This window comes from Muntiacus reevesi, chromosome 2 (genome assembly GCF_963930625.1).
Source record: "Muntiacus reevesi chromosome 2, mMunRee1.1, whole genome shotgun sequence".
NCBI lineage: Eukaryota > Metazoa > Chordata > Mammalia > Artiodactyla > Cervidae > Muntiacus > Muntiacus reevesi.
In genome coordinates this window covers 164,821,329-164,842,715 of record NC_089250.1, presented here as the reverse complement: position 1 = coordinate 164,842,715, position 21,387 = coordinate 164,821,329, and the positions used below count along the sequence as shown (strand labels likewise).

The 21,387-nt window shown below is 47.5% G+C and overlaps 1 pseudogene; it reads left to right on the top strand.

Moving 5' to 3' along the window:
- The first annotated feature begins 5,272 nt into the window (after window positions 1–5,272).
- On the top strand, window positions 5,273–20,892 carry LOC136157302 (polypeptide N-acetylgalactosaminyltransferase 11 pseudogene; annotated as a pseudogene).
- The last annotated feature ends 495 nt before the right edge of the window (window positions 20,893–21,387 follow it).

Genomic DNA, 21,387 nt, shown 5'->3' with positions numbered 1-21,387 from the left:
CTGGTCAAGCTCACTCTTGACAGCGCTTGGCTTATAACATGTTTGTCCATGTAGAAATATAGCTGCAACCTAAAAGTTGAGAGTTATGTTTTATTCAGCAGAAATTTTTAGGACTTCAGCCCAGGAGACAGCATCTCAAGTAGCTCTGAGAGAATTCTTCCTAGGAGGCAAGGGGAGGAGCCAGGTTAAATAGAAATCTTACAACAAAGGGCAGGTAGTCAGAACATCAAAAGATTATTGTTATTTAAAGAAAACCAGGTATCCCAAGTTAAGGAATTTAGTGCTTTTCTGTGTATGGGAAGATGCAAGAGTCTGGGCTCGCTGAAATAATTTCGTTCACGCGCATCTCAGCTCTCTGGGGCCCGTTTCCTGCGTTTACCTCGGTGCTCAACAAAGGGGGTGACTGCAGCCCAGTGGCTGCTGGGTCACAGGTATTGTTTTCCTTCCTGGTTTCCTTGGGTCTCAGAAATTCACATTTGGAGGGCCGTAATCAGGATGACTGCGACATCCTTGTTTACCGATACGGCAGGAATACTCCATTCCTCATGTCCTTGCTTAGAGCACTTCGTTCTTGATCCAAGGTCTCCACGCTCTTACCTCGTTTTCCTGGACTCACTTCCCGATGAACCCCTTTCACAGAAATCCACATTTCTGAAGCTGCTTCTGGAAAACCCAACCCAAGTGTTTACTTAGTATCTCCCTCATGTTCAGTAACTGAACCCTGAGTGTATTCAAAGGCCATTTTCTTTTTTCTTTAAAGGGCATTTTCAATGGTTAATAATATGAACAAGGAAAAGGCTACATTTCTAAATTGTCCTTGAGAGTAGGAGTGGTACCATGTTTGTAAGCTCTGGATAATGAGATGTAAATGAGCATTCCAGGATGTGCAATTAAAAGGGAGGGCTTGCCTTTTTGTTTTTTTCTTCCTCTTTCTGTCAGCCTGGAATAGAGACATGAAGGCTGGCACTCTAGCAACCACCTTGGATACGGGCCTCAAAGACAGAAACCCAGCCCTGAGGATGGCAGAGCCTGGGGCCTGGGGATGCTGAAGTGCCACCGTATCAGCCCCCAGCCGTCTTCCTCTGGACATTTCCCACCTACCTCGTTTCAGCCTGCTTTATCAGGGGGCTTTAGGTTATATGCAGCTGACCTTTATCCTAACTGACGCAAGGCTCAAGTTCAAGTCTCTCTGATGGGAAAGTTAGCATCTCCAACCCTTCAGCAACGCTGAACTCAGGAACATTTTTGCATATATTTTTCTAATTTAGTCTGCCTCAGAACTTCAGAAACCAAAAGCCAAAATGCTAAATGGTGACTAAAAAGAATAACTGTGTTGCTGGGGGTATTTTCAGCTCCTCTGTTCAGATGTTCCATTATGCGCCAAGGTCCTTTGTGGACAACCTCACCGAATTGCTTGCTATTTTTGATGTTTCTCAAGCTGTCGCTGGGCACCACCCCCTAACTCAGCAGCCATTGTTAAGGACTCTGGAGTGTAAAAATGCTTCACGTCGCCGACCTTGATGGAGCCGTGGATGCTACTGCGGTCACCCATTTGAGTGGGAACTCTCAGCACGGTGAATCTGTATCAGTGACCTTGGATCATTTTGCCAGTGCAGAGAATACAAACATACTATTTCAAAACACTGCTTCACACCTTCTAGCTGATCAATAAATAAAGAATTTTCAAAATATTTCTTTTGGTTCACAGAAAGGAAGGCTTCCCCGGTGGCTCAGACAGTAAAGAATCTGCCTGCAGTGTGGGAGACTGGGGTTTGATGGCTGGGTCAGGAAGACCCCTTGGCAGCAGGAATGGCTACCTCCTCCAGGATTTTTGCCTGGGAAATCCCATGGACAGAGAAGCCCCGTGGGCTACAGTCCACGGGGTCACAAAGAGTCAGGCAGGACTGAGTGACTAACACTTTCAGTTTCAAGGGTCAACCTAGGGTGCTTGCTTGCTTGCTCAGTTACTTTAACAGAGATTCAATTATATGTGTTCTCCTAAAACCCTAGTTAGAAATGTGTCCTGTTATAAAGGTCGAGTTTTGAGTCAGGTGGTAGGGGGCCATGAGAAACTGAATGCATGAAGGCGCAGCAGTCAGAGCACATGTAAACGTTGGATCTGACTCAATCTGCAGCAACCAGCCCAGGAAATCAGCCTGCTCTCTCTAAGTCAGATTTGCAGGAAGTCAGAATGCTATTGCTTGTAATAATTCAGGGAACCAAACAAAAACCCCTGTAAATGATCAACCCATAATGGCCAGGGCTTGATGAATCACTGACACCTTCCCTAATTTCTATCTCTGCTTCTAAGGTAGAGCTAACCAGAGACAGTCCAGTATGTTCCCTGTGTGGTCAGTCATTAAGTCATGTCCGATGTTTTGCAATCCCATGGACTGTAGCCCACCAGGCTCCTCCGTCTGTGGGATTTCCCAGGCAAGAATACTAGAGTGGGTTGCCATTTCCTCCTCCAGAAGATCTTCCCCACCCAGTGATCAAACCCACGTCTCCTGCATTGGCAGGAGGATTCTTTACCTCTGAGACACCTGGGATGCCCCCTAACCGATCCCATACACCGCTTGCTTCTCTTTAGTTCACCTCCAGCCTCCCCAGGCCAACAGCCTCCCATGAGGGCACACCTGGAGTCTTCCCTGTTTCACTAGAAAGCTTTCTACTCCTCTGCCTGCCTTTGAATCTCTCCCAAAATGCAAACGGTGGTGGCTGCCTCCCTGCTAGAGCCATCTCTGAAAAAAATTAGCCCCTGCTAGTTCTCATGTAGGTGGTCTTCACTGATTGCACAGGAGAGAGCTTGGACATTGGAGGGGAGAAAAGTGGATTTGATTTCAGACTGTCATTCACTATCATATGACTCAGAAAGTCACTTGATCCTGCTCAGACTCAGTGTTCTCACCCACATAATGGGTCAGCAACGATGAACATGCAGAGTCCCTTTAGTGATCCCAAAGGAGGTGAAACAAGCATCCTGCCTGAGGCTCTCTCAGAAGGAACAGGCTCGCAGGAAATGAGGGACCCTCAGCTTTATGGAAATCACTTCCTAAGAATCAGCTCTATTACCTTCAGGGTTTTCTTCTTTTTGAAGAGTTGTCATTATTGGAGTCAGTGTCATTATTGTTCAGTGTCTCAGTTGTGTCCAACTTCTCGCGACCCCATGGACTGCAGCACACCAGGCTTCTCTGTCCTTCAGTCTTCCAGGGTTTGCTCACACTCATGTTCTTTGAGCCTGTGATGCTATCTAACCATCTCATCCTCTATCACCCGCTTCTCCTCCTGTCTTTAATATTTCCCAGCATCACCGTCTTTTCCAATCGGCTCTTTGCATCAGGTGAATACAGGGTAAAAAAAAAATATATATATATATATTTACATGGCATTTGGTAGTTTACAGAGGACTTGTACAGCCATTGTTTTATTTGAACCTCCCAGCAATGCCCCGGGGGAAGTTGTTATTGGTTCCATTATGCAAATGATGGGAACTTCTCCTGGGGTTCAATTGGTAAAGAATCCACCTGCAATGCAGAAGACATAGGAGATGCAGTTTCCGTCCCTGGGTCAGGAAGATCCTCTGGAGGAAGAAATAGCAACCTACTCCAGTATTCTTGCCTGGAGAATCCCCACAGGCTGAGGAGCCTGTCGGGCTACATTTCATGGGTCACAAAGAGTCAGACATGACTGAGCAACTATGCATGCATACATAGAAATGAGGCAAGGAGGTCAGAGCACCTTAGGGTCGACTTGGTTGCTTGGCCAGCTAGTAAGGGCTGTGCAGTGGCAGATGTGCAAGGCTTCTACCCACCCCGAGCCCTTTTACTACAAAGAGGCAACCCAAACATGTTTGCTTGGCTCATGGGAATGTTTGTCTAGGATTGAAAGCCTTCAATTCAATGTACATGAGTTTGAGTAAACTCCGGGAGTTGGTGATGGACAGGGACGCCTGGCGTGCTGCAGTCCATGGGGTCGCAAAGTGACCCCATGGTCGGACACAACTGAGCGACTGAACTGAACTGAACGGAAAGCCTTCAGAGAATGATATATGGATTTGGAAGATGAACCGGTCCCACTGACAGACCAAGAGAAGAAGAAAAAGGGTAGGTCTCTCCAGGGAGAGAGGACAGTTCGTGCAACAGGCCAGACAGACACCGGTGTGCTGTATTTGAGGAGCTAGAAAAGGATCCGACCTGAGAGAGGGAAAGCAATTTGCAAGGAAGAGAAGCTGATGGTGGCAAAGAGGAGGCAGAGAGGATGGTACCAGGCCTCAGATGCTGGGCTGGGTTTTCAGCAGAGCCTTGGGGGTGCTTCAGGCCCATGGGGAGCTCAGCAGAGACCACACAGATGTTTCCAAGAAATGCAGGAGAGCAAGAACACTCTTCTTGCTGAGAAGTAATGGAAACATTTCAGAGAGTGGCTCCTTCAGTTTACAAGTGTGTCGTGGGCTTTTGTTGATCTTCTGCTTCAACTCCCTTAAAAGGAAAGAAAAGAATGCATGTAGCCCATCTTGACTTTAGGAACATCTCAGAAGGAGATAGCGAAAGAAGGCGAAATAAACGGTACTGTGCTTAGGACAGGACAGCAGGAAAGCCTTGGGTCCTTAGTATCGTTGGGCTGGTTGCATAGACATTTAGCTGCCGATATCAGATTGGTTCCTCCACAAAGATTAAACAGTACTTACTTAGTAAACACAAAAACAAAAAACACAAACAAGCAAAAAATCTTTTTAAAAAAATAAATGAAGTGGAAAAACTCTTTAGGTATTAAGAAAGATAAAAATGTTTTTTTCTTTTCAATTAAGAAATTGCAGGATAAGCTTTAGGATCTAATTGCAAACCTAATTTTGGTGAATCTGGTCCCTTTGTAAGCATTGCAAGCATCAGCTTCCCAGCGCTGTCCCATAAGACAGCAGTGAAATGGGAAGACTGGTGTGATTATTTTCATTATACTGAGGGGGAAATGAAGCCTGGGAATGGTCAGGAACTTGCTTAAGCTCTTTTCAGTTTATTGAGAAGCAGAAATTTTGAGGGAATAGCATGTAGTAAAAGGATAGATAATTAAAAGCTTTGCAAGATGGGAACAGAAAAAGTCCACAGTGAGATATTTTGTCTAACTGTATGCCGTGGCTTGGGGCTCCATGAAAGTAAAGTCTAAGGCAAGAATTTGGGTGCAGGGAGTTTTTTAGGGGTTGCTCCCAGGAAACAGAGGTGAAGGAGCTGGGTAAGTGATGCAGAAAGGAGATGCCAAGGTAAGGCTGCTGTTGTTGGCGATGGCTGTTCATGCTCCCAGCATCCTGAGAAGCAGGCAGATGCCGGCCGCTATCATCTATGAGAACGACAGGAGGCTGGAGCTGGTGTGAGCCTGGTGGGCTCCTGGGTATCAGAGAAGGGCCTGAGTGTGAGACATAAGGCACAGAGCCTTGAGCGGGGCACTGCTGGCAGGAAGTAAGTGTGAAGCTCAGGTGACAGATGAACGGACCTAAGGGTGCTGGTCACTGAATGCATCCCTGAGAGAAGTACATGTGAGAGGTGGGACCAGGAAACTGACTTGTCCAGGTGAGGATGAGGGCGTGATGCTCTGAACTGAGCACCGCCACGCCCTGCACTAGTGAGGACCCCAGTGATCTCTGCCCCCTCATTTGTCTGATATGTTGCTGGTTACAAGGAATCCTAGACTGCTGGTTGTCTATGAGTCAGAAGGATAGAATATAAATTTTTCTTTCATCCACATGCAGCAGGCGTTCAGGATGTAAGATACATAGTAATCCATCGGAGAGTAGCAAGTGAACTGGAGCTGGACTGAACATTTCTAGTCATCAGCTCATTTGCTCAACAGATGGACTGGAGCCTACTGTTCACCAAGCACTGTGCTGAAGCCCAGGGGTACAGCAGGAGCGGAAACGTCACCAAATCAGGTCTGGCTGCTCGCCACTCGAAAATCAAAGAGCGAGAGAGAGAGATGTTGGTAGAAAGGAAAATTGCTTTTAATCCAAATGTCGGCAATCTGGGGAGACTATGGATTTAGTGTCCCTCAGAAACCACCTCCGAAGATCCTGCTCAGTCATGATCGTTTTCAGAAGGAAACAGGGGAGTCACGTCAGTTAACCACGGAGATGGGGGTCAGAGCCATCACCATCTCCCACTCTGTGCAGGCTTGTGGACAGGCTTGTTGACTTCTTGTGATTTCTCTTTCGAGGCTGTTTTGTTCACACAGTTTATTCTAAAGATTACTGAAGGGGAAGCTGGCGGAGAAATCTGGTCATCTGTTAACTACTTGGTCTTCATTTCTACTTCTTTGATCTATGGACAGAGCCAACATTAGGCAAGGAACTGTGTGATCAACAGATTTGAAAGGTGGGCTTGGGCCAGAGATGAGTAGGACATGGGGGTACCTGGTTTAAAGTTAGGGACAGGGCAAAGTGGGTGCCCCCCTGCAGAGAGCTCTCCTCAGCCAAATGTTGCTTTCTGTCTTCATGGAAATGGTTCTTTCCAAGTGTTCTGCTGGGTGTCCTGGCGAGTGTGCTCTGGTTTGAAGACTATCCTTGAGCTCACAGGTACAGAAAGTCAGGTATGGTAATTCCTTGTCAAATGGACTGAGGTGCTCAGCTACTGCGCAGGTTAAAGCCATCCAGGAAGGACAAAGAGGTCTGTAGGATGTAAACATCTTCATCCAAATAAGTGAATTTCTAGAGGCAGACAGGAGGCCGGTAAATCTCAAGCCTTCTTAATGGATAAAGGGTTAGTCCTTGTCTGTTCAAGTATCTTTGCATCCCATAGATCATGTACTCTTTATACCCTAATACCCTTGTGAAGTCCAAAGAGTCAGACACAACTGAGTACACATCTCCAACCTACTCAGGGAAGATCCCCTGGAGGAGGAAATGGCAACCCGCTCCCATATTCTTGCCTAAAAAATCCCAAGGAGAGAGGAGTCTGGCGAGCTACAGTCCAGAGGGTCAGACACAACTGAGCACGCATCACACCCTTATGAAAAAGAAATGTACTTTCTGTGGGAAGGAAGTAGCAGTGCCCTGCAAAGAAATTATGTGTTTTCCTGGGGATGCGTTAATCTACTGAAAAATTAATGCTATCAGCTTACACATTTAAGTTACTGACTATCAATCATCCCACTCAGCATAAATGCCAGAGGCTGATTTACATTCTTGTTCCTGACATGAGCTCTGGATGTAACATTTATCAGGCAATAGAAAAATAACTGTAGGCGAGAGAAATGGGAGGTTCTTCTAGGGGTGTCCTTTAATGGGCACTGCTCGACAGTTTCCAGCCTTCATGCATTGAGGAGTGGGCCTCCTGAACCCCAAAGCCCCTGGAGAGCTAGGTATTAGTGCAAGGCCAGGTCAGAGAGTCATTTCTACAAATTCTCATACATTCCTTGAAAGGTGAATCACTGCCCATTTTAGCAGGTTCCCGGAGCAGGCAGTGGTTTGCGAGAGGAGGCACCGTCTTGCTCTTATCCAAGCTGAGACACAGGCACAGAGGCAGCAAAAGTCAGCGCCAACCTCGGAACGCGCCCTGTAAGCCCAGCCCCTGGGGACAACCTGCACCACTGAGCCACCTCCAGAAATGCAGCCATCCCATCGTCTGATTGGAGGCGGCCCCGCAGGGTCATCGGGGCTGCCTTTCCTGAAGACTTTCAAGAGACTGATTTGAATTAGGACTGCCCTGGTGGTCCAGTGGTTAAGACTTCACCTTCCAAGCCAGGGGGTGTGGGTTCGATCCCTGGTCAGGGAGCTGGGATCCCACATGACTCAGGGCCAAAAAAACCCAAAACATAAAACAGTAACAGTGTTGTAACAAACATCAATAAAGACTGACGCCAATCTTTTTTCCCAAAAGAAAGACTTCCCAATCTCTGTCTTCTAATTGGAGCCCTTCTTCAGGAAGAGTTATCTGAGCCAGCCTCAGACCCTCTCCTGACAGGCTGGGGTTAACCGACCCCATGCAGGCCCACCTTCTCAAACCCAAGCGTGTGGCCACACTAGCACATGCAGGGGGAGTAGGGTGGAGGAGACAAACCTAGAGAGAGGCTGGGGAGACTCTCAAGAGACTAAGAGATTCAGGGGGAGGCAGGACCATGCTAGAATAGCTGCTACCCTTCTGCTGCCAGCGCCAAGGCTGCGGTCATTCTGCATGGGATCTGTGTGCCTTAACTGGCTGGCTTCCCAGGTCAGGGGTGGTGCTTCGTGAGGAGAGGTGCTATCTTGCTTTCCTGAGATGCAGGACAGGGCAGCAGCTAAATATGCCAGGCTAGGAACAGGACACATGCATCATGCATACCCAGTCCAGAATTACCAGCCATCACACTAATGGAAGAGAACCAAAAGAGCCTCTTGATGAGGGTGAAAGAGGAGAGTGAAAAAGAAGGCTTAAAACTCAACATTCAAAAAATTAAGATCATGGCATCTGGCCCCATGACTTCACGGCAAATAGATGGGCAAAAGTAGAAGCAGTGGCAGATTTTATTTTCTTGGGCTCCAAAATCACTGCGGACAGTGACTGCAGCCTTGAAATTAAAAGACACTTGCGCCTTGGAAGAAGAGCTGTGACAAACTTAGAGTATTCAAAAGCAGAAACATAACTTTGCCAACAATAGTCCCTATATTCAAAGCTACGGTTTTTCTAGTAATCATGTACAGATGTGAGATGGGGCCACAAAAAAAGGCTGAGAGCTGAAGAACTGATGCTTTTGAACTGTGGTGTTGGAGAAGATTCTTGAGAGTCCCTTGGACTGCAAGGAGATCCAACCAGTCTATCCTAAAGGAAATCAGTCCTGAATATTCATTAGAAGGACTGATGCTAAAGCTGAAGCTCCAATACTTTGGCCACCTGATGAGAAGAGCTAGATCACAGGAAAAGTTACTGATGCTGGGAAAGATTGAAGGCAGGAGGAAAAGGGGAAGACAGAGGATGAGACAGTTGGATGGCATCACCGACTCAATGGACGTGAGTTTGAGCAAACTCTGGGAGATGGTGAAGGACGGGGAAGCCTGGCGTGCTGCAGTCTATGGGGTCTCAAAGAGTCGGACACGACTGAGCGACTGAACAGCACCACCACCAAGACTACCCAGAGCTACCAACTCGGCTAGATTTTTAAGAAAAGTCCAAAATTGAGATTTTATGGGATTTACATGTTGGTCACTAGTTTAAATAAAAATAATGGCTGGGGTTTGTGGGGATGAGTTTATGACTTCTGATTTGACTCAGCTTGTTAAATTTTTGTTTCTTTTCCTTTCCTCCTCCCCATCCCAACCCCAAAAAACTAGTGCATAGAACCTAGGCCTCTAAGATCCTATCAGTAACTCTGGAAAACAAGAGGCATCTTTGTTTGAACTTTAGAGTCTGATTCAATCTTTTCAAAGCATTTAACTCAATTACAGCCTAAGCCAGTCCCCAAAACACTGTCAGTGGGAAATATGATCTCTAAGAGGAGGTGAGGTTACCAAGATCACTTTTAAGGTGATTTGTATTAACCTTTTGGGGGAACAATAACATTGCCTTCAAGCAATTCAAATAAAGGCACTTTTGTCTTCTAAAGTTGTTTATAACCCCCACTGTCTACCAATCCACTAAAGGAAAAGCTGTGTGTACATATATATCGCTTTTCTGTCCTAAAAAAGTTCAATAAAATGCTTTTGCTGCTTAGTCACTTCAGTTGTGTCTCTTTACGACCCCATGGACTGCAGCCTGCCAGGCTCCTCTGTCCATGGGATTCTCTAGGCAAGAGTACTGGAATGGGTAGCCCTGCCCTCATCCAGGGGATCTTCCCCAATCAGGGACTGAACCTGGGTCTCCGGCATTGCAGGTGGATTCTTTACTGCTGAGCCATACCAGGGAAGCCCCAGTAAGATGCTACATGTTGCTTTCGCATGATTCTTCTCTCCTGGCAAGCATACAGGAAGGATAAGCGATCCTCTGGGGTCAGGAGATTAGGTGAGAGGGTTCTCCCAGAGTCGGGGTTCCTGGCACCAGAAATGACTCTGAGGGAAAAGGACCCAGAGAGGAATGGCTCCCCAAAATGGGCTGACAAAGGAAAAGGACTTGGGATATTGGGGGTTGAGGTGAGGTGCAGACGGGGGAAGGGAAGTAGCATTAGTTATGGGGATGGAGAAGAAGAGACAACTATCAGCTGGCAGTGGTCTGAGTGTACGTGGAGGTCCAGTGGAGGAAAAGGATTTGATTTGTTCCTTGACTTTTCTTCTCAAGGGTATCTCCATTTGAAGGGGGTACATAGGGCCATCCCCATGAGAGATGTTAGGGCTCTTTCAATTGCCTGTGATAGAAGAGCAATTGAAATGGGCTTAAGATACAAAGGAATGCCTTAACCAATGCAACTGAAACTCAAGGAGTGAGTGGGACATCGCATATAGCTGGATCTGGGTGCAGATCATGAGGAACCAATCTTCATATGTTGTCTCTGATTTTCTTTGAAGTTGCTTCATGGGGGGAGGGTTCTCAATATGTTTTGTCAGAGATGAGCCTTAGCAATGCTAGACCTTCATTTGGCCAGATTAACACCAAGAGAGGAGAGATCCTTTCCCTAGTAACTCCAAGAAAGCATTTGGATTGCCCACAATTCTTCAAATTTGACCTGTGTCGAGGAAAAACACATTGTTTTCCTTTACCTTCCTACTACATACTTCTGACACCAGATGTGGGTTTTTTTCCCATGCCAATCAATTCTGACACCAGCTAGATGTCCTACTCAGTTCAGACACTATCTACTTGGAACTAAGGGCTCAGTCCCACAAAACTACCCCTGTTTCAAAGGCCACTCACAGATCCCAGGTTATCATCTGTATTTCTGATGGGCTGGCTACAAATTGGGGCTCCCACAGTCTCCTCCTTGGATTTGACAATTTGCTAGCATAGCTCACAGGACTCAAGGAACCATTTAGTTACACTTACCAGTTTGTTGCATTATAAACCACCTGATAAGGGACACAGATAAACAGCGGGATGAAGAGATACATAAGGAGAGGTCTGGAAGTGTTCCCAGCACATGAGTTCTGGTCCCTGCGAAGTTGGCGTGCCCTACCCTCCCGGTACATGGATGTGCTCACTGGCCAGAAGCTCTCTAGGATTTCCATGGAGGCTTCCTCAAGTAGGCATGATCAATCATTAACTCCATTCCCAATCCCTCTCCCCTCTGTGGAGGTTTGGGGCTGAAAGCCCTAAGTTTCTAATCATAGTTTCTTCTTTCTGGTGACCAACCCCATCCAGAAGCCCACCCAGAGATGTCTCGTAAAAAATGAAAGATATTTCTATCACCCTGGAAATCCCAAGGGATTTAAGAGCTCTGTGTCAGAAACCAGGCTCCAAGATCAAATATTAGCAGGCACCGAGAGCAGACACACGTATAAACACAAATATAAAAGTTCACAGGGGCGTGCCCAAGTTGGACCCAGTGCCTTTGGCACAGGGGATACGATGCTCCAGGTGGCCAGGCCTAGGTCACACGTCCACCACCTCCAGGGCCGGGGGAGGGGATCGCACTCATCCTAAGAACATGATTAAAGAACTGGGGGAGAGCGTGGTTCTACAAAGGGAAACCGAGTCCTGTTCCCAGAAAAAGAGGATGGCTGGCCTGCAGAAGCAGCCTATGGGCCCCGTGAAGACTGGGATCCTTGCAGCTGTGTTGACCACTGTGTTCCCGATGGAAGGTATGTCCACTCTGTTGACCCTGAGCTTGTCTGGGAGAGGAACACCGTGACCTGGTCATGGCTGCATCAGGTTCTTACAGGTGATGTTGATGAAGCGGTCTTCTATCACTGAGCCTCTTGTGTTCCCTTCAGGCACTAAGATTGTCTTTGAGTCTGATTCCTGAGATTTCACACGAGGAAATGGGTCTCCCTTCCTGAAGGGTGTACATCATGCCTGTGCTGTGTGGGGGTGGGTGGGGGAATGCATGTAGTATAAGCCCCCAGGTTAACCACTCTCTGAATTAGAATAGCCCCCGTGTTGGTGTTACAGGAACAGCATCTGAGGCCAGGCATCCCAGGCTTACTCTTCTCTCTTCTAGCCCCACTGTGATCCTGGGAAGGCCCCTTCCCCTTTGACATTTAAGGTCCCTGAAGGACATGCCATTTCAGGGAGAAGAGGGCAGCAGGGTCTTGGGGAAAACTGGATGAGGAAGGAACAGGCTCAGATGACATATTTCCTTGGTTTTGATCTTGCTTCCACTTCAATTCACAGTGGCACCTTGTTAGCTTATATTTTCCAAATCCTCTCAATCTATTGATGAGCTTTTGCATGGCCCATGGAGTGTCTTTCCTGACTATCTGAGACAATCAGAGGAAGAGAAGAATGCTTGAACCTGTAATAGTACCTTTCTGCCATCAAAACTCAGGCTGTGGGTCTGCTTTTTTAATGAGGAATTTTTCTGTAAACTGTACTTTGCAATGTCAAGATGGTTCTGACTGTGGATCAGGGTACAGGAGAGCCTGAATGAAGACATCATTTGAGGGTCTTGGGAAGGATAAAAGCACAGTCCTGAGAGGCACCATAGGTCATCCTGTCTTCCCCACCCTCCTGCTGATTTCTCATCTCCTGACCCTGAACCTGACCAAGGGTAAATTCAGTTTTAGAAACCAGGGGCACGACTTTGCATCATCTCCATGGAAATGTCTTGGCAGTGTTGAAAAATTCCTGGAGTCAGATATCCTAGAGCAGGGAGATGTGTCTTTACCTGTGCTTTAGAACCAGCTGATCCACAGGTGAGAGCTCGAGGCTGAGGTGGTATGGGATGATCAACAAACAGTACGGGTGCCATATTAGTTTTCAGCCAAAAGCTACAGTCCAGGAAGACTGGAGAAAGAATACTGGCTGGGCCAGAGTTCCCTGGGGCAAATGGACATAACTTGGGGTCCCCAAGCAGGATAGGCTGTTGTTGAGTATCCCCCAAAGACACCCACTCCTTGCATGCCCTGGACTGGACCTAAATGCCTGCAGGAGAGCCTGCCCATAGCTAGAGCTCCTCACCACACACTCCACTGTCCCACTCCAGTGGTTCCGGTGCAGGCAGTCCAACCAGAGAACTGGGGACTCTTCACTGTGCCCCCACGTTCCTGCTTCCCTTTTCCTACAGAAATCTCTCTACTAATAGTCGACATCAACACCATCTTGGATGTTCTAGCTCAGTAAAGAGTCTCTTGATGAAGGTGAAAGAGACTTTGTTTTCTTGGGCTCCAAACCCACTGGGGATGGTGACTGCGATCAAGAAATTAAAAGACGCTTGCTCCTTGGAAGAAAAGCTATGACCAACCAACCTAGACAATGCCGAAGAAATGATGCTTTCGAAATAAGGTGCTGGGGAAGACTCTTGACAGTCCCTTGGACTGCAAGGAGATGAAACCAGTAAATCTGAAAGGAAATCAACCCTGAATATTCATTTGAAGAACTGATGCTGAAATTGAAGCTCCAATACTTTGGCCATCTGATGTGAAGAGCCGACTCATTGAAAAAGACCCTGATGCTGGGAAAGATTGAAGGCAGGAGGAGAAGGAGATGACAGAGGATGAGATGGTTGGATGGCATCACTGACTCGATGGACATGAGTTTGAGCAAACTCCGGGAGATGGTAATGGACAGGGAAGCCTATCGTGCTGCAGTCCATGGGGTCACAAAAAGTCGAACACCACTGAGAGATTGAACACCTGGCACCTCGCTTGCCTCACCCTTGCCCCAGCCCTGGGGGGTAAAAAAGAGCCCTCAGGTGAGTACCGCCCAGACATCATCACGTGGTACAGAAGTACCTCCCTGATGATCCCAGCAGAGCCACAAAATCCTGAGAGATAATAATTGTTGATTTAAGCCACAAAGTTTTGGGGTGGCTTGTTATATAGTGATAAACAACCTGAACAGGTGTCTAGCAGTTCCAAAGCTACATCCTCACAGGATTGACTCAGGCCAAGTATCCATGAACTGGTATGATCATAGTCAAGGAAGGTGCTGGCCAACCAGATCTGGGTCGCACATCCAGCCCTGGAACTGGGAGGCAGTCAGCTCTGCCTGTCAACCCAGACAGAGGGCAGGGAAGTGCCTTTTCCAAGGAAGACCAAAGTGTGGTTACCAGAAAAAGGGCAATGGTGCGGGGCAGAGCAGATCCAAGCAATAGTCAGCTACAACTGGATGTCCGGAGACCCCAGCAGAGGGAGGGGACCACTGGACTGGGAACCCTGAGGGTGTTTATGTAACCATAGCGACGTCTATCCTTGTGTGGATTACAGGAGATAATTTTAGGTAAATCATTACATCCAGTGCCTGACACAGAGTAAGTGCTCAACTATGGATGGCTATTATTATTTTATTTCTGTTAGTGCTATTGAACAGTATCTATATCATATGAATTGATATTCCTGTCTCTGAAGACACCAGCCTGAATTTGGTCCTAGCACAGATTATATTCACGCAGAAGTGCATTTGGCTCTATTTGAAGGACTGTCTCTGCTCTATGCAGCCCAGTATTTAGAGGCAGAGAAGTGTAGTGCTTGTCTATTTGAAAGGTTGTCATCTTATTAACTCTTAGCCGCAGGGCCTGGACTCTGCTGTGGCTCCTTATTTAGGAGACAAATAACTCAGCCTGGCCTAGTCCTGTCTGGTTTCAAGGTTTCCATGGAGACGGCGGTCCAGACAGAGGTAGCTTCGGAAGACTCAGTACCTTCCCATGCAATCAGGAGACTGGCAGTTCTTGTTCTTATGCATCTTCTGTTTTGAGGGATGTGTGCCTGTGTAGGTAAATACAAATGCTTGTATATTAGAGACATGAAATTCTATATCCACAAGTGCACAAGTGACTGCCTCTTGAGAGACACATGACTCTTGGAAATCACAATGAAAAGTCATCATGCATGCCATGGATGATGTACGAGAAATCTCCAGGACAGTGGACCACAAATTCTCCTATTAATGAGGTTCCACTGCTGAAGGCTGGCTGGATTACTGGGTAGCTGGCATTTCTTAATCTTTAAGGTCACAGTTTCAGTTATGTGGATGCAGACAGCTTGGACAAGCACTTGGTCTTCCAGAGGCAAAGTTAGGAGCTGTGACTTTGGTCTCCCGGAACCTGGATGCATGTGGTTTGGGAGCAGAGATGAGAGTCTGTGTATCTCTGGGACATCCGCTCCATCTCAGAGTCTGTGTCTCCTTCACCGCAGTCTCTTTACTGAGCACCTATTGCTTTCTGGCCACTGATCCACACGCTGCTCAGTAAATGCAACATTGTCCCTCCACAAACTCACAGTCTACACCGGGAGGCTGACAACAAGCCAGGAATCGGAGCGAGCAAGCTGCAAAGGGCTACAGAGCCAGAGAATAGAGCCGCCCCCCTGCCCGGGCCGGGAAAGTCTGGTGCATTTTGAAGAGACCTGTCGAACTCCCTATTTTGCTTCAAATAAGTAGGGAATGGGGCATGTGACTTTCCATAGGCCTTACCCCTCCTCAGAGTTGCTGACCACACAGTCCCACATCCTGGCCTGGCCTCTTCCCTGCTGTGGTTTAGAAACTGAAGCCCATCATGTCCCCACTTCTTTCCCCAACCTAGATTGGGGCTGTTTCCTGATACTTGTAGCCCCTAAAACTCTGTTAATGTAGGAGGGGACTTGTGATCTGGTTCCTGAGTGAGGTGGACTTGTCAGCTGGAGAAATGGGAAGAACTCTTCAAAGAGAGGAAGGAGAGTATGTAGAGGATGGGGAGGGATGGGATGGCAGGATCAGGCTGGAGGAGGCTTGACAAGGTTGGCCCCAGGGGGCTGGGGACGTGGCTTAGAACTGGACTGTGGAGGCTTTTTATGTGCAGCCACATAAAAAGCATCACCCAGCATCTGCTAAGACAGTGGATGTGAACAATCTTTGAGTGATTTTAAAAGCCCCCACCAATATCCATGCATTGTTATTGGATCACAGATTCATCATTGAGATTGGGGCCTATAGGGGGCAGGACTCAGATCTTAGACTCCTTCCCTTCTCCAATTCTGCTCATCTCACGCCGTCAATGCCTCCAAAATTGGTGTCTATGTCCAGACCACTCCCCTGAACTCAGACCGTCTACTCCTCTGTCTGTGGGACATCCCCACTTAGGAGTGACCTGGGCATCTCAGACTCAGCCAGCCGAGGTCCTGACCTTGCCTCACCCCCTGCCTCTCCTACATCTTTCCCCACACCAGGTCAGTGGAGAGTCTGTCCTTCTGGTTGCTCTGGCGAAAAATCCTGGAGTCATCCAACCTGATTCCCTCTTTCTCTCTCACCCTCAGACCACTCCCAGGTTCACCTCATTGGTGCTTCTTTTCCAAACAATTCCAGATCTGATGGACAAATATCACTTCATGTCTAGCCATATCTGCTATAGACCATGCTTGCTACTTCTGCCCCACCTCCATCTATTTCTCAATCCAAACAGCCAGAGTGATTCTTTTCAAACCCAAGTCACACCACATGATTCTCTTCTTCCACAGGGCCCTCAGTGGTTTCATCTTTGCATATATGGAATAAAGGTCAATATCCTAACCGTGACCCACAGCAGCTGCCAACACCAGCAGCTGGAGGTGACAACACACACTTTGGTCCTAGGATAGTGGTTCCCAAGCCTGACCAGGCCCCAGGATCACCTGGAGTGATAATTCCAAACTTGACTCTGGGGACTAGTCCCAAACCTGCATATCCATGAGCAGTTCCTCAGTGGGGATGTTCTGCTGGTATCAGGGCCAGTACTAGAGTGAGGCACCTAGGGTGTACATTTGCAGGAACCATTCACTTTGAAGTGTTAATGCAAAATTGTTGTGGATTTGAAAATGAGCACCTCCTTAAATTCCTGTGGCCCCCAGCACCTCACTAGCCTCACCCTCGCCCCAGCCCTGGGTGGTAAGCTTCCCGTTTTTATTTATCTGCATGCATGCATGCTAAGTTGCTTCAGCTGTATCTGACTGCAATCCTAAGGACCACAGCCCACCAGACTACTCTGTCCGTGGGATTCTCCAGGCAAGAATACTAGAGTGGGCTGTCATACCCTCCTCCAGGGGATCTTCCTGACCCAGGGATCAAACCTGCATCTCTTATGTCTCCTGCAGTTTAGAGGAGAAAAGAAGCAGATTCTTCACCACTAGTGCCACCTGAATCCCAGAGATGCCCTTTCAGCTTCCTGGGCTCTCCATCTTGACCTAAAACAAGTACTCAAACTGCAGACCAGGTTGAGTGCCAGAATCCCGCAATCGGATTCACTTTGGGTCAGCCATATTCTGTTGGGAGGAAGAGGAATGCTCAGAGGTGGCTGTGTGGGTGTTTCAGGAGACCTCACTATCCTCATGATGGTAGAGGTTAGACCCTAAATTTTCATCCGCTCATGTTGCTGACAGGTTGACAGGAGAAGAAAGGTGGGAAAAACGAGCCAGCTCAGAGGACCTATTTAGTCTTGTTAAATACACTGGAAGAGCAGAGAGTGGGAGTGATCAGCTCCCGATGGTTTGTGGTTGTAAAGGTGCCTCCTTGCTAACACGCCCAGAGAAGTCACTCTGTGGCTACTCTGCAGGATAAATAAGATGGTTCGTTGTATCTTACAGGCTATGTGGGGTGGAGGTGGGGAGTGGGGGGTGGAATCCTGAAGGAGATGAAAAACATAGTCTGAAAAATTGAATTTCAGCTTCTTTTGGTTTTTCACATCTTATTTGAGGGACCTTATTGGTGCTAGAGGTAAAGAATCTGCCTGCCAATGCAGGAGACACAAGAGATGTGGGTTGGATCCCTAGGTTAGGAAGATTCCGTGGAGTAGGAAATGGCAACCCATGCCGGTATTCTTGCCTGGAAAATTCCATGGACAGAGGAGACTGGCAGGCTACAGTCCATGGAGCCACAAAGAGTCAGACATGACTGAGCGACTGAACACACACACACACACACACACAAACACACACACACACACACACACACACACCAGGAGGACCCTCACGCCCTTCCATTTTCCAGTATTTTATTAAACAAATGCTACAATTCACCAGAAGTCTGCCTGGAGCAGGAGACCGGCAGTTTTCATGATTTAGGAAGTGAGATGGTTTGTCTTCATCAGCCAGATATTTAATTAAACACTAACCTAGGTGTTGCTGGGAAGTGGATGCGGTTCACATCTATGCTCAGACGACCGCAGATAAAGGAGATAATTGCCCTCAGTAAGGGCAAAGGTTGCTCATCCAATCAGCCGGAGGCTTGAAGAACAAACACTGAGGTTTCCCGAAGAGGAAGAAATTCCATCTCAGGACTGTGACTCCTCCTGCCTGCGTTTCTGGCCTGCCAGCCCTGTGAAGCTCAAACTTGCTAGCCCCCGTGATCACATGCTCTAACTTCTTAAAATAAATCTCTTCATATACTTGGTTTTATTTCCTCGGAGAACCCTGGCTGATATTGGATGCCTTTACATTCTTTTTTTTTTTTTGCTTTAAATAGATGAAAGGCAAGAATCTGAAAGCCAAGTGACTTCAGCCCAGCACACGCATGCACCTCACACGCTATGAGGTTGGAAAAAGAAGCCTGTGGGCCAGAGAGGAGCTGGAAAGCAGGGACACTAGTCTTTATTATTTTTTTAGCTTTATTTAACATGCAGAGGGGCGCAGCCGCTTCAACTGTCGGGGCTCTGCTCTCAGCTCTGCCTTCTGTTCTCTGACCTCCACCTCATCCTGCTCCTCAGATGGTACCTGAGCCAGTCTCTGCAGACTCCTCATTCCTCCAGCCTGGGTTATTGAGACGGCTTCATCCTACTCATCTTTTTTTTTTTTTTTTTAGCCACATTGTCTTTCTCTAAACTTCTCCACTCCCTGGTTTAGGCTCCCATGGTCTTTTCTCTGCATCTTCTCTCTGTTTGCCTCCACCTGCCCCAGAAACATCCACTGAACATCCACTGAACACCCATTTGCTGGGTGACCTTGTCACTCAAATAGTTTGAACAACCTCCTAAATCGTGATGCTTCTGAAGCCTTGTCTCTATCCTAGAACCCTCCCCACTTCTTCAAAAGAGCATCCAACCAACTGCGCACTGGACTTGTCCACCCAAGTCCCCTCTGAATCTCAGACTTGGCATATTTATTGTAGACCCATCATTCCCACCCCTGTGCTCTTCATCATGGTTGGCAGAGTTTCCTTCCAGAGCTGGCACCTCCCCTAACAAGTCAGTCATTCTTGTTCACACCCGATTTCCTTAAGAGCAATGTAAATGCTTTGACTTTATTGAAGTGATGTAGTTAGAGTCCTCTGAGACACGATCATTATTCTTGGTACATGATTTCTGTAATGGGATAAGTGGCTGTCTCTGCCCCTAGATAACACCCGAAAGAAGTAATATGTGCACCTGTGTTTTTAATCAAACTGAAAAATAATAACCAGGGGCAGTCTAGAGGCACAGTAAATGTGTTAGCGATGCTTCTGATAAGTTCATGGTGGCAGGCAGCTGGATTGCATCCACGTGAGTGAATGACAGGGCAAGATGAGTGGAGATGGACTTCTCTGGAAGTGCAGTGATTAAGAATCTGTCTGCCAATGCAGGGGACACGGGTTCAGTCCCTAGTCTGGGAAAATTCCACATGCTCTGGGGTAACTAAGGTCGTACGCCACAACTACTAAGCACAAGCTCTAGAGCCTGTGCTTCACGACAGGAGAAGGCACCGCAATGAGAAGCCTGGGCACCACAACAAAAAGTAGCCCTTGCTTGCCGCAACTTGAGAAAGTCCACGCAAACCCGGAAGACCCAGCACAGTCAAAAATGAATGAATGAATGAAAAAGACCAGTGGAGAACAGAACTCAGAGGGGTTTCAGGCCTTCACAAGGACATGGTCTTTGTCCTAAGTACAGTGGGAAACCATTGGAACATTCTGGAATGGCTGTGAGATGATCAGACCGAAGTTTTGGACAATCTGAGCTCCGCATGGGACAGGTGTGGATGTGGCCAGAATGAAGCCCAGACTCCAGGCTCTGATTCAGTTGGTCTTGGTAGGCGGGAGGCATCAAGGAGATGTAAAATTCCTCATATGATGTCAGTTTGGAGCCAGGCTTCTCGGGGTGAAACCGCAGAAGTGTGATCCCGCCCCCCAACCCCCAGCCTAAGACTGCATCCCCAGAGTTTCTCACTGCCTTGCCAGTCCAGGCCCAGCCTCCAGCACCAGTTTACGGCTCCAGCAGATTCTGCTCCAGGACGTTGAAAGAGGCCCTTCAGCTACGCTGGGTCTGCAGAGGGAAGGGTCACCGTGTAGATCGCCTTTTATAACTGCGACCTGGATGGTTTTGCTTTTAGTTTATTTCAACTTCAGTGAAGTGACTCAGCCACTTAAGAATGGGTTTATCAAGGTGTCTGGCTCCCATGGATCACTCTGCACCAACCCCCACCCCCCACACCAAATTCTATCCCTGCTTAACTCGAGGTCCAAGTTGAATATTAGAATAACAATTCAAAGCAAACAAAGTTGATTATGTCATAAATAACCACATTGAAGATCCAGAAGAAAGATGATGTGAAATTCTCTTCTTCATTGGGTACAATTTTTAATGAAGGTGATCAGGCGTTGAGAGACCTGGGTTATCAGAAGCATGCCTTCAGTAAGCTTCTGAGTAAGGGCTTGGCCATTGCAGAGATGTGCCACACACGAGGAACACAACGTGTAAAGACAAGTCTGAGTCAATGGATGTGTGAGCGGCTGGTGGTGTTATTTGTTTCTACAATGAATTCTGTATGCCTGGCTCCGGGCCATCCACAACCTCCTAGACCACATGCCAGCCCAGCTTCTTTAGGAAGCTTTTCTTGTGAACAGTGATTTGGATGAAGAACTAGATGAATATATTCAAAACTAACTCCCTGGAAAAATTGAAGTAATAAATGCAAAGCATGGGGGATTGATCTGAGGATGAAAGGGTCAGAGCAGCTGTGATGTGACTGAGTCCTTGCTGTCTGTCGTCCAGGAGGACTGGGTGCCTGGTGACCAACACCATCAGTGTTGACCCTCACCTCAGTTCAATCCCCTGTGTTGTGGGGAGGATTCAACTGGGGGCTGCCCTTCAAATGGGATCTTATTCCCTTTTCCAAGCTCGGAGGATCAGCGGGAGCTACTTTACCAATGAAAGCACCTACAGTTGCTGGACAATTGTTTTCCTTGAACAGAAACTATTTCATTGAACTGGACAGTGACAATGGCACAAATATCTGGGAAGAAGAAAATTTAGAAATACCATGCTGGATTTGGATGGTGGAGATCAACTCTTCTTCATCCCTCGCTCGAAAGTTGGACACATGTTTGGAAAAAGGCGACCATACAGTTCTCCTGAAGGTCAGGATATCGTGACATGCATGAGGAGACTGGCTCATGTTTAGCTGGATGAATATGAGAAGTAGTACTTTTC